The sequence below is a fragment of the Mchenga conophoros genome, linkage group LG4 (assembly GCF_057382185.1).
Source record: "Mchenga conophoros isolate Kocher_MC1m ecotype Shallow Benthic linkage group LG4, M_conophoros_male_GT1.1, whole genome shotgun sequence".
Taxonomy (NCBI): Eukaryota; Metazoa; Chordata; class Actinopteri; order Cichliformes; family Cichlidae; genus Mchenga; species Mchenga conophoros.
The window spans coordinates 19449583-19462512 of record NC_140529.1 but is presented as its reverse complement, the minus strand read 5'-3'; the positions used below and the strand labels follow the sequence as shown (position 1 = coordinate 19462512).

Here is a 12930-nt window from a genome sequence, read left to right as displayed (position 1 = left end):
ACTGCTGACGCGCAACTTTTTCTTTTTCCGTTTCCAGCAATGCTTGCAGCACTTCAACATCTTCTTCATGTTTCCTATTAAGTTCAGCCAGCGTTTTCTCCGTCTCTGCGCGGAACTTTATGAGAGCTTCGTTGTCATCTTTTCTCGAGTCCAACCTGTCTGAGATACTGGTCCTGTCGTCCACAACAGAAGACAGCATCTCATTATTCTGCCAAAGTTCTTTGTTTTCTTTAGTTAGATCCTCGATCCGTTTGTTCTTGATTGTGTCCTGTTTTTTGAAGTAGTCAAGCTCAGTTTTAAGCTTTTCAACTTCATCAATCATTGGCTGCAGTCTTTGGTCGAACTGTCTGGCATATGTTTCTTTTTCTTTTTCACTTTTTTTAACCATTGCTTTCAAGAAATTAACATTTCTGTCTTTGTTAGGTTTCGAAGTCATTTCTGCTTTTTTATGTGCTGTATCACTCCAACAAAACGATAGCTCAATGAATTCCCTTTGACAGCTTTCCTCTATTTATAGACTTGAACATCAAAGGATGAAACGACTGTCACTATGACATCACCACGTTCTGTGACGTAATGTCATTAAACGGCACCACGTTCTGTGGTAATAGGGCTTTGGAGCGTGATGTCACGGGGGTGGGCGTGGAAAGGATTTTGGGGGTCTAAACAAAGCGTGTCTTTTTTTTTTTTAAACTTTATTTATCAAACAATGAGTATACAATATACGAACAGATGAAGTATACAAAACAACAGAACATGAACACAAAAAGCCAAGGGTAAAAGAAAAAGGTAACAATTATAAGAATACACGCAAAAATTCACATACATATATTGTTTTGAGAGCCTTTTTGTTGCTGGAGTCTGATATTGATTGTATGTACATTTCCACATCCTTAAAATAATGACAGAAATATGGTGTTTTGTTAGTAAACTTACATTTATGGATCAAAAATTTAGCTAAAAGTATTAAGAAATTTATCATAAAAAATTTTTTCTCATACTTCTTGGGGAACTTAAAGAAACAGAATAAAACATTTTCCCATCGTAAAGAAAACTCCCTTAAAATATGGACAATAACAAACCTGCTAAATTCCTTCCAGAATCTCTGTGTAAAAGAACAGTACCAAAAAAGATGTGTCACAGTTTCTGGATGATCCCCACAGAAAGTACAATTAGTATTTATGTCCCTTTTAAATTTGACCATGTAGTGACTGGCTGGATAACATTTATGTAGAATTTTAAAAGAGACTTATTTCACCTTATTTACAATCAAATATTTATGGGGGACCACCCAGACTGTCTTCCACTTGATATCTGGAACATATCGGTTCCAATAAGATGTTATATATGGGAGAGAGACGATATCTTCTTGGAATAAACTACGTATTCTCTTATTGCTGTTACCAAGTTCCTATGAAAAGCAGATTTTTCCTATTGGTGACTCAGCTGGATCGGGGAGAGTGACTGAGGTAGATATTGAGCTGTCAGTGTTTTTATATAACATTAAAGTCCCTGAGGGTATGGCACCAAGCACCATTGAGAATTCCTGAACACTGATTGGAAAATTATATAGTGCAATAAAGTCGTTGTAAGTAAGTAGTTGTCCCTCTTTATTAACCAGCTGAGCCACCAATAGGATCCCATTTTGGAGCCAAGTTTCCAGGAAAAGTGATTTATTTTTCTATAAAATATCTCTGTTGTTCCAGATAAGGTATTTGTGAGGTGAGAAGTTGTGTTTATAAATGAGGGTCCACACTAAGAGGACCTGCTTATGGAAGGATGAAAGCTTTACAGGGAGTTTCTCACCATTGTAATTACAATTTAAAATAAAATTAAAGCCACCAAAATGAGAGAAAATATAATATGGTATAAAGTTCCAGATAGAGGTAGTTTTTAAGAAAATGTTTAGCCCAATTAATTTTGAAAGTGTTATTTAAAGTAGAAAAGTCTAAGACGTTAAGCCCACCTGATTTGTACTTATTCATCACAACAGTTTTTCTAATATAATGCGTACGGTTTTTCCATATAAAATTAAAGAGCATACGGTCAATATCTTTACTAATTTTCTTATCCAGATGTAAGGAGAGAGCAGCATATGTTAATTGGGATATCCCTTCTGCTTTAGTAATTAACACTCTACCTTTCAAAGACAAGTCCCTTTGCAGCCACTGGTTGAACTTTTTTAGGGTTTTCTGTATAATTGGAGTGAAGTTTGAAGAGCATCTTGATTTTTGGTCTTTGGATATTAACAGTCCCAAGTATGTGACTTCTTGTTTAACAGAGATATTACAGATAGTATTTGCAGGGCAGTCTTTAATTGCTAGTAACTCACACTTTTTTAGATTTAGGCATAAACCAGAGGCCTCAGAGAAATCACTAATCACAGTAAGGGCTGCAGGGATTTGGTTTGCATTCTTCAAGAAGAGTGTGGTGTCATTGGCTAACTGGCTGATGACGAGCTCCTTATCAGCTATGGTGATTCCTTGTACAACACTGTTTGAACTATTAGTTGCAAGAATTTGTGTACAAAGTAAAAATAAATATGGTGAAATAGGACATCCTTGGCGAATAGCACGTTTCAGGTCAAATCTCGGGGTGGAGCCGTTAATTATTTTAATAGAACTATTGCCATTGGCTTATCATTTTAACTGTAACACTGTTCAATCTCAACTTTGCACCTACCGTTTTCATCATTTATGTCACAAGCATTTGTAAGTGCAATTTGTTTGGAGGCACAATCGTCTAATTTTTGTGTGTGTGACAACATTTCTGCATCTCAAGAACGGTTTAGTTTGGACTACTTGCACAATTTTGCGCTTTAAACTGACCTGCAATTTCGTTTGACTAAAAACTTCACAGCAGACATTTGCCCAAATTTCTGGAAGCTTTCTGGGGTGAACACAGCCTCTCATCAGTTTAATATATGAAGTGCCAGATCTTTATTGCATGTCCACATCTCCACTCATGTGACTGAGGCCTGGTATCAGCTTGGCATCCTTTCATCTCTCTAACCTTTTAGTTAATTATGCCTTACTAAAAACATGTACAACAGAGAGCACAATCTGTGATTAGGTATTGAAACAGCTGTTTACTCCCCAGATGTTTGTGTCCTCAAAGAAATTCCATTTTGATTTATGTGAATGTATTGTGCAGGTACTTTCTCTGCTTCGCCCTCATTGCTTGCTTTATCTGAGAACATAATCTGCCTTCTTTTAGCTTGGGGTAGGCCTCACTTTATGTTTTAAATTAAAAAGCTTGAAGACAAAGTGAACTCTGGACAAGCGTGCGGCCTACCTGAAGCCCAGGTGGGCTTGTTGATAATCACATTTTCACACTCATCTCGGGGCACATCCATGGTGTTCTGGTGCCAGCCTGTCCCCTCTGTTTTTGTGGGGGTTTTCCCCACATACGAAAATGGCCGCTTCTGCCTGGAGGGAGTTTTTTATTTTTGCTTTGCAGCTGCACAGGATCTGTTTTAAACACTTCTATTTTAGGCAATTTTATAATATTTTAGACGACAGCACATAAAACACTGTTTGCTTGGACTGAAAACTGACTCACAAACAGGTTAGAGGCTCCACCCATAGAAGACCTGCAGGGAAAGATTTAATTAAAGATGCATCAACAACTATAACAAAAAAAGAATCCTATTAGACATGATTTTAAAAAAACAAAACAGTTATAGTCCCTGTTTACAACACCACACAGGTTGGAAACTAATTCTTGCAAAAATAATGCTTTCTACACAATTGCCCCAAGGGATCAATAAACTATTCTGATTCTGAAAGTCCAGATCACAATCCACACAACGGTGTATTCTTGGTATCCTTGGGAAATGTGTTGGATAGGTCTCAAATGTGGCCGGAACTCACATCTACATCAGAAGTCACATGAGATGATAAACCGTACCTTGATTTGATTTATAAATCGGAGTGTTATGGTCAGACGAAGCAAAGATTGACCTGTTTGGCCACAATGACAAGAGGTAAGTTCAGGGCAGTAATGTTGAGTCTTTAAAACTTAGTAACAGTGTTAACCAGGGTGGTAGCATCAATAGCTACAAAAAGCATCTGGTTGAAGTACAACTTACTAAAGGACATTTAACCAAATATTACTGGGGGTGTATGTATATATTTGGGCCTATATATACTTTTGACCCTGTGTGGATTAGAGAAAATCCAAAATAAAGAAGTCTTTTTTTAAAAGTCATTAAAGATGTACGCTGTATAATCATCCCTTGAAAAAAACGTTACATTAAAATCGTTTATAATTATATTTATAAAGCACAAATTTTAACTTGCAACAGCCTTAGAGGTACATACGTTTGACCTCGTGTAACCTTGGATTAGAGAAAGTTCAAAACCAGTTCAAACTTGTTTACCTAATTTTTGTTCATTTTAAAGAAATTAAAAATGTGTGCTGTACAATCATTTCACCCAGGACAATTCAAAGAGATCATGAAATTAAAGTCCATAGTGAGTCCCTGTAAACTTCTGACCTCAGCTGTATTTATTCACACTCAGGATGTCTGCATGACTCTGAGTCAACTTCCTGTGTTTGTGATGCAATTTCCATTCTGAACTTCTGAAGGGCAGCACGGTGGCACGGTGGTTAGCACTGTTGCCGCACAGCAAGAATGTCCTGAGTTCAATTCCAACATCAGGCCGGGGTCTTTCTGTGTGGAGTTTGCATGTTCTCCCCGTGTCTGCGTGGGTTCCCTCCGGGTACTCCGGCTTCCTCCCACCGTCCAAAGACATGAAGCTTGTGGGGATAGGTTAATTGGATAACCCAAATTGTCACTAGGTGTGAATGTGCAAATGTATGTGAGTGCGAATGGTTGTTTGTCCTTGTGTGTTAGCCTTGCGACAGACTGGCGACCTGTCCAGGGTGTACCCCGCCTCTCGCCCTATGACAGCTGGGATAGGCTCCAGCGCCCCCCGCGACCCTGAAAAGGATAAGCGGAAGTGAATGGATGGATGGATGGACTTCTGAAGAATATGAACCTGACAAATACCCTACAATTTGTAATAAATAATAAAAAATAAAGTAAACTAAGAATTTTTAAATAATTAAAAAGAAAAACTGAAATGAGATGTAGAGCACACTTCTAATGGATCATGTAGCAATGAAGAAGATAGCAGCTGATTAAATAGGCACTAGTGGTTTAAAAAGACCTCTAAATATAAATGTAAAGCATTAATATAGCAAATTATCAAATTATGAGCTTTACGAGAAATAATAGCTTATTTCCTTATTTGTTAATCATTTGAAAGAGCGCATTTTGTTAAGTGCATACTCCAGATCAGACGGTGGCGCTAAAGCGACCAAAAGCTGTTTTTCTAACCGTCAATAAAGACAAAACAGAAGGAAGAAGATCAGCTAAAAGAAGAGGAGACACATTGACACATTACTGCTGCTCTGCTCAGCAGCTCGGCTCAGGTGAGACCTGTAAAAAACAGAACTACAAACCAACACTTGTTAGTATTTGCTAGAGATGCTAGCTGTTGTTAGCTTTAGCCTCAGTAGCCGTTATTTTGACACTGCCTGCGCAGAACAAGCTAGTGCTAAACCCAGTGTGTGCATGTGCAAGGTGTTCACCTGGCATACTGAACTGTACTTTTTAACCATGCGAATATTAATGTGCTAAGTGATGCATGTATTTAGTTAACATTTGCTTAATAAGATTGTCCGAAGTCTGGTGATATCAAGTTATTGGTTGTTGCTAGCAGGTGGGGCTTAAGTGGTTAAGAAGATAAAGGAAGATCCATAACTCCTACTGTTCTTATTACAATGAATTACCATTTAATTCCCCCGCTTTTTTGGCTGTATGTGTGTTTATTATTGTCATGTTGGTAGTTGCATTCAGATGGACTTTAAAGGTACAGTAAATAATTTCTTATAAGGTATTTACTGATTATTTTTTACCTGCAGGTAGCTGGTGATTGCCAAGTAATGGAGCGTGTGATGGGAGGAGGAATGCTACCGGTGGTTTTAACCGGTTTGGGAGTCGTATTGTTGTACCGGATACTTGTACGTCTCAGAAAAGGGGCTTCAGTCCAAGGTGCTGTAGTGGTCATAACTGGGGCCAGCTCTGGACTCGGGAAAGGTCAGCCTCCATTCATTCATTTCAGCTTACATGTGCAAACTCTCTAAACCATACTGCTTTAGTGCTAGTAGGCTTTTATTTAGATAATGTGCAATCTCATTCTTCAGTGTTGTTGTGCAGATGCCAACATGTAGTTGTAGTTCTTTATCAGATTTGGACATTGTACTGCCCGTTGGTTGTCTCGGACCAGTCTGCGTGCGATCAATGGGAAATTAGGATTTAAACATATATACGTATACATGAATCATTTTGTCCCATTTCAGACACCAAACACTCTTTGATAAATTCCTGGTCAGAGAGTGGATTCCTGATTTTTGTAGGAAACCACATTACAAATTTGTCACTTCTATTTTGAACATGAATGCTATTTTTTTACTTTACAAACACATGTTTGTGAGCGAATGCATCTCCTCTGTAAGTGTGCCTGATCTTTTGTTTCTGAGAGTTTCTAGCCCCGAAAGATGTCAGCTGACCTTTAAAAACAGGAAAGATTGATACGGAGTGTAGAGTTTTTAACAGGACGTAGACTTCTCAATATTTAATTACTGAAGTCAGAGGTAAAGCCATGTGTTTAGTTTGTGGAGAGCAGAGTGCTCTGTTTATGGATTACAGATTGAATCCCCTTTGTGAGACTAAACAGAGAGAGAAAAGAGCTGGACTGTTGCTAGCAAATCTGCGAAAAGCAACAGGACTTTTCACTAAGCCTCACACATCCAGGGATGGAGCAGGCAAGACCAGCTTTGTGATTTCAAACAAGCCATCCTCTGAGGAGTTTATCAAAGAGTGCTTGGTGGCTGTGGATGACAGTTGTGATGACCCAGCCCTGTTAATGAATTTTTTACATGGGACAACGAAAAGAGTTTAGCAGCCACAGGCTCAGTAAAAGGGACTACCAAGGTTTGTTTGTTTGTAAACAACTTACACCTGTCAAAATCTGACAGGGAAAAATGTGGGACTTTTAAAGCAGATGCAAGATAAAGTGACTGAAATGAAGCCAGAAGTAAAATTGCTTTTTTTCCCCGCTGAATCGTACAGCAGAAGGTGTTGTGCAAGTCAGTGAACCATGCTGTTGGTGTTGTAACTAAAACCGTTAACTTCAGTTTGTTGCACTGTTGATTCACTGGATGCACTTGTAGAAACTCAAGACGGACTAGATTCCTGTAGCTGAGCAAGAAAAAATAATTAAAAATAGCAATAGCACTTATTTTAAAATAAAGTTAAGTCTTTTAAATTTTGCAAAAATATGGACATTTTGTGCACAATTGTTTTGGGGAATGTTTATTATATCATGATAAAAATGTTAGCAGTTTTCTTCTATGCTTATTTCAGTTTTATAAAGTGCTCCTGGTAAGAATTAAAGAGATACTGAGCAGATTTGAGTTCAGCTTAGTGGTGTGGCTCTCTGCACCCACCCCTGTTTTATGCTCACTAATCTACAACGAGAATTCTGCATTGTAGAGTCTGCGCGGGTCTTCCACGCTGCAGGTGCACGGCTTGTGTGGACGTGACGCAGCTCGCCTGCAGCAGGTGGTCCAAGAACTAACAGCGAGTTCAGCAAACACACAGAAACTGGTATGTATATACACACAAAGGAGTAACACAATAAAGTCTGGTCTGTCTGAACTATAGCTTAGCCTCTAAGGATCCATTTGTAAAGAGTCGTTTTGTTTCGCTTTGGTTATCCACCAGATTCACACTCCCTGTACTGTTGTCTTCGACCTGGCTAAAACAGACACGGTGGAGAGAGCTGCAGAAGAGATCCTGAAATGTTACGGACAAGTGGACATCCTCATTAATAATGCTGGAATCAGTTACCTTGGCAATATACTAGAGACTCACATTTCAGTTCAGCGGGATGTTATGGAGACAAATTACTTCGGGCCCGTTGCTCTTACACAAGGTTTGTTTAATCTTGTTGGTTTCAGCGTACGGGATGTTTTCATTTATTTTGGCTTGTGGTTGAAAGAGCCGAGCTAAATGTGAAGTTAATAAGTCATTTATGTAGAGATTTGGGTGAAGATTATCATGAATATGAGTCAGCCCTCTCTCTTTCATTTCTTTCCTCTCTCCACAGCTCTCCTGCCTTCCATGGTTCGCCGGCACAGCGGCCATATTGTAGTGATTAGCAGCGTCCAGGGGAAGATAGCCATTCCTTACCGGTCAGCCTGTAAGTCGTCTTTGATTAATGCAAACAAACACAACATGAGTTTGCCAGCAGGAGGAGGGTAACTAAAGCAAGCCTCTGATTTGTCTCATGCTGGTCAGATGCTGCGTCCAAGCACGCCACCCAGGCCTACTTCGACTGCTTGCGGGCAGAGATGGAGCGCTACGGGATCCCAGTGACTGTGATCAGCCCCGGGTACATCTGAACCAACCTGTCGATCAATGCTGTCACAGGAGATGGATCCAAGTATGGAGGTGAGGCAGTGAGAGGATGGAACAAAAGAGTAACAGTAGCAAAAGCAGCATTTTTAAGAGTCAGCTGGTAACAGGTGATAAATCTCAGAGTTATTAAGGTGGTGTTGGAATGTGTGTGGATCTTTGATGCCAGCTGGGATTTTGTGTTTTCTTACTGATTTTTTTTTTTGACTACATAAGGAAAAGACTACAAGCCAAATGGATTTTTATAACTAAATAATAAAAGTAAGAAGCAACATAACCAGAGTAATTTATAAGTTATTGTAGGGTCTTTCTTACCTTACATTAAAAAGCACCTCGAGGCAACTGCTGTTGTGATTTGGTACTATATAAATAAAAGTAATTTGAATTAATTGAAGTAATCTGTACTCTCTTGTATCAATGATGCAACATGTCTCTTGTCTTTGCAACTACCGCTCAGTGTTGGACAGAACTACAGCTACGGGCTGGGACCCCAGGGACGTGGCGTGGGAAGTCCTAAAGGCTGTTCGTCAGCAAAGTAAAGACGTGGTTTTGGCCGGCCCTCTGCCCACTGCTGCAGTATACCTCCGCACACTCTGGCCTGCACTTTTCTTCAAGCTCATGTCCTCGCGCGCTCGAAAGGAGCAAAAACCTAAGGATAAGTGATGTTCGAGCTGGTGAGGTCTAGGACCTGAAATAAGCAAGACTTTGGAGGAAATGAGGAGATCTGTTTTATAACATCTGGGACAGAGCTGGAGTGGGTTTTTGTACTATTCATTGTTTAATGTCTAATTTACATGTTGATATTGTCTGTCATGTCTGAGAAACTTTTACCCTTCCCACCCAAAAACAACAAAAATTGTTGGCAAAAGCCTGCAGTATCACATTTTGCAGGCTGGTGAGAAGAGATGGTTTAATTTGAACTCCATAATTTGGGACTCCTGATGCAAACAGAACAGCTTAAATAAACCAAACTGTGGTAAAGGAATCATGTCTGATGTTTTGGCAGAATGTCTACCCACAACTGTGTCACTTACTCTCCTTTAAAATATCTACTGTGGTTACAAAGTCAACGTTTGCCAACAATTTCTCATTGAAAAATGGTGCAGCACCCGACCTGTTTCTGGGTCATATTTTCCATGCAGTATGCAGAGCACATCACTGAAAATGAGTCACTTCAGCACACGTACGTGCAGTCGAGTTTTTGTTTCCGGCTAATATTCTTTGTCACTTTAAAGTGTCGTCTGGATTGGAGCATGATTGTACTTTTATTGGGAGCAGCGAGGAATTCAGTGTGGAGTCTGTGCGGATAAACCACTCATCCATCTCTGGAGAAGCTGACAAACCTGTCAGAAACAAGCCCAAGGCCAAAGACCGAACTTTGTACAAGCTTGCATATGAACTGCTGTGTATCCCCCAAACACAGTGAATACAAGAAAACAGGCAGGTTTTTATAACTATCTTTATGCACAGAATAAAACACCTTTTACAAACTGAAAACAGTATTTTTTTTTCCTCCTTTCTTGGATGTCACCTTAAATTAAAACAGAAAAAACACTTGTCTCAGAAATATTAACAATAAATAGTCCAAATAATGATTTACATTATGTTACAAAAGCGCAGTGAATACTGGAATTTCCATTTGTACAAATACATCCTTCAATAGGATTCCTTATTAAGAATCATCTAGTGTGACAAGATCAAGCGTTTCCAAATGTTCACAAACTAACACCACAGGAGCGCTTACATTTGTTAGATCGTCTTACAATCTCGTTTGTGGAATGACAAAGAGGTCTAACAGTTTACACCAAACGGGTTCACACAGCTGCATAGAGATGATGCTGGTTGATCAAATTAAATGTGAAGGCAATGAGTCTGTACTGCATGAAAAATTCAGAGAAACGATGTCTGCTTCTGTAACATGCAAGAGCCACTCTTTAGTCATAGTGTTTTGTTAGCATCCACTAGTCAGAGGAAAGTAATTTGGGGGCATATAATAAAAAACAAAAATTAAAATAAATGGAGTCAACTATGGCTTTAGTGTTTCATTAAATTAACCGCTCGCTCTTATGGAGTGTATTTCTACTGGGAACTCAATAGTAGCCAGGACATTCATAATTCTAGTTTGTCAAACAAAATGAATGTGTGGCTGCAGCCAGCTCATTTGTTTGAACTAATTAGGACGGCAAGAAAGCAACAGAACTAAGGAAAGTAAATGAGCAACATTGTTAGATTTCCTTGTAATCGATGGCGTCGGCAAGAGAGCGCCCACCTGTTGTGTCAGCGTTACTGAAAACGACAGCAAAAGTAAACAAAGACACGCCCTCCTTGCTGTTGATCTGGAAGCTTCAGGTCTGGATAGGTCACCTTTTAAAACAGCGCAAGCCTGAATGTATGTTAACAGACAGGCACGCATCAGAGTGCTGCCGCTCACGCGCATCTTTTTGAGTTGTTCATCTCCCTTCATTAAAACCTTCCTGTGCAATTCACGCTCACATCTACAATACAGGAGGGAAATTCTCCCTATTGCAGCTTGCGAATGAGGAGCTGGGAAAGCGCCGAGTCAAAGGAAACGTTTTAATGTGAACGTTCCTCAAGGCTTTCATTCAGACGCAACAACCATGAAGAACAGTACATTACGCACATTATGCTGTTTGTGGCTATAAGCACTGTCAGCACAGACTCTTTAAAACATTCTGATTCAGTCTCCAAATACCACACGTGTGAAGAGGGCTTAAATATCTAAAAAGGTATTCCTGTTTATGCAACAAAATCCAATATTTGAACTTGCATCTCTGCACACAAAACTAATGAGAAATGAATGCAACAATAAAATAATTCCAATAACATTTTCAGCATCTGTGGAGCTACCCAAGTGGAGTCAACCAACAAGCTGCCATTTTTTATTTGTATTTGTTTGTTTTTTTTGTTTTGTTTTTTTGTTTGTTTGTTTTTTAAATGTGGGTTTGAGAAATGAAGAACCCGATTCCAAACACGTGTGACTACAACACAATCTGTAACACCTGAACTCATAAGAGATGAGGAACAAAAAGAAAAGAAAAAAGGAGGCCAACAGGAAAAATGAACTTCTACACATCACTTTGTTTTGTTCCACTTTTGCTACTGAACTATGCCAAGTATCTCTTTCTCACCGACATTACTTTTAATAAAAATCACAGTCCAGTGGCTGTTTGCCACCAGCTGATGATCTGAACTGCACATTTTGAGCGGTCAGCCTTACAGCCTTTAATACACACGCACACACAGATACATTCATGCACTCACACACCGAGAGCAGGAAGAGACATGAAAGATCAGATATTTTGTTCGGATATGGCATAGTATTTTCCTGTACATGAGGTTGTATCTTTGTAAACTCATTTGTTTTATCTAAAGTGTTTGTATTTAAAGGGAATTGTTCCTTAGAGAACAGTTCAGTGAAACCAACGCAACTCGCTTTTGAACAATGGTCACGGTTGACCACCTATTATTGCACTTTTACAAACAGGCCATGGATGGCTTTGAGGGGGGATGGGGTTGGCCTTTCTCCCCAGTCTTCTTTCTCCAAACAGGGAGAAGACAGAGAGGAAACCTCTCCTCTCCTCACTTACAGTACCTCTTGTCACCAACAACATGATGCTCTAGGTGAGCAAAGTTCTGCCTTGGTCTCTTTTTAGGAATGGCCTGCTTATCGACAGGTGTGAGAACCAGACGTGGTAAAAGTTGGGGTAATTTGCAGCTGCTGGCTGCAAATCGGTTTTGAATTTCTAGCAGTAGTCACTGCTTCCAAGTGTGGGCCCAGAAGTTTGTGTCTCTCTCTCCTGGAACTGTGGAAATGCCTGGAACTGGCTGTAGATTAGAGGTACAGATGACCATGGCTTGGTGGAGTCTTCCTCAGGGAGGTGGAATGGAGGGCTCAGTTACGGCGAGCTCCTGAGCCAGATCATTGAAGCGAGCGATGTAGTCTATGCTGCTCTCACTCATCATACAAGCAAGCTGAGAATCCATCTGCAAGCAACACCAAAGAGCTTTCAGACTGACAACAAGGGCAAATCCAAGAAGGAGAAAAAACCCCCAAAAAACAAGATTTTTCCAGACATCCCTCGAACAGTTTCATACTTTAGGTCAAGAGTGCAGGGGGGGAAAAGTTCATCACATCAATATCTGTCAATGAAATTAAATTATTTACTGAAAAAGCAGATGTGTTAGTCCAAACACAGGAGGCAACAGTCACCGGGCTCTATTCACCTCCCAGGCAGGTTTGGGCCCCATCCCAGGAAACAGGTTTAAGCTAACAAGTCTGCGTTTGTTAACCCTGAGATGAATCACTTAACACAATCTGAACTAAACCTGCTCACTGGCAGGTTATCTTTAACAAACTTAGAGCTTCTCTCTGCCTCATCCCCTCCTGCCACACCTGAACCAGCTAACTGACACTCCCGATT

General features: G+C 39.8%; 2 pseudogenes; one reads left to right on the top strand and one right to left on the bottom strand.

Annotated features, from left to right (window-relative positions):
* Positions 1–5724: 5724 nt before the first annotated feature.
* On the top strand, positions 5725–9985 carry LOC146575917 (peroxisomal reductase activating PPAR-gamma-like; annotated as a pseudogene).
* LOC146575916 (protein cramped-like) overlaps positions 9934–12930 on the bottom strand; it is a 34390-nt pseudogene continuing 31393 nt past the window's right edge.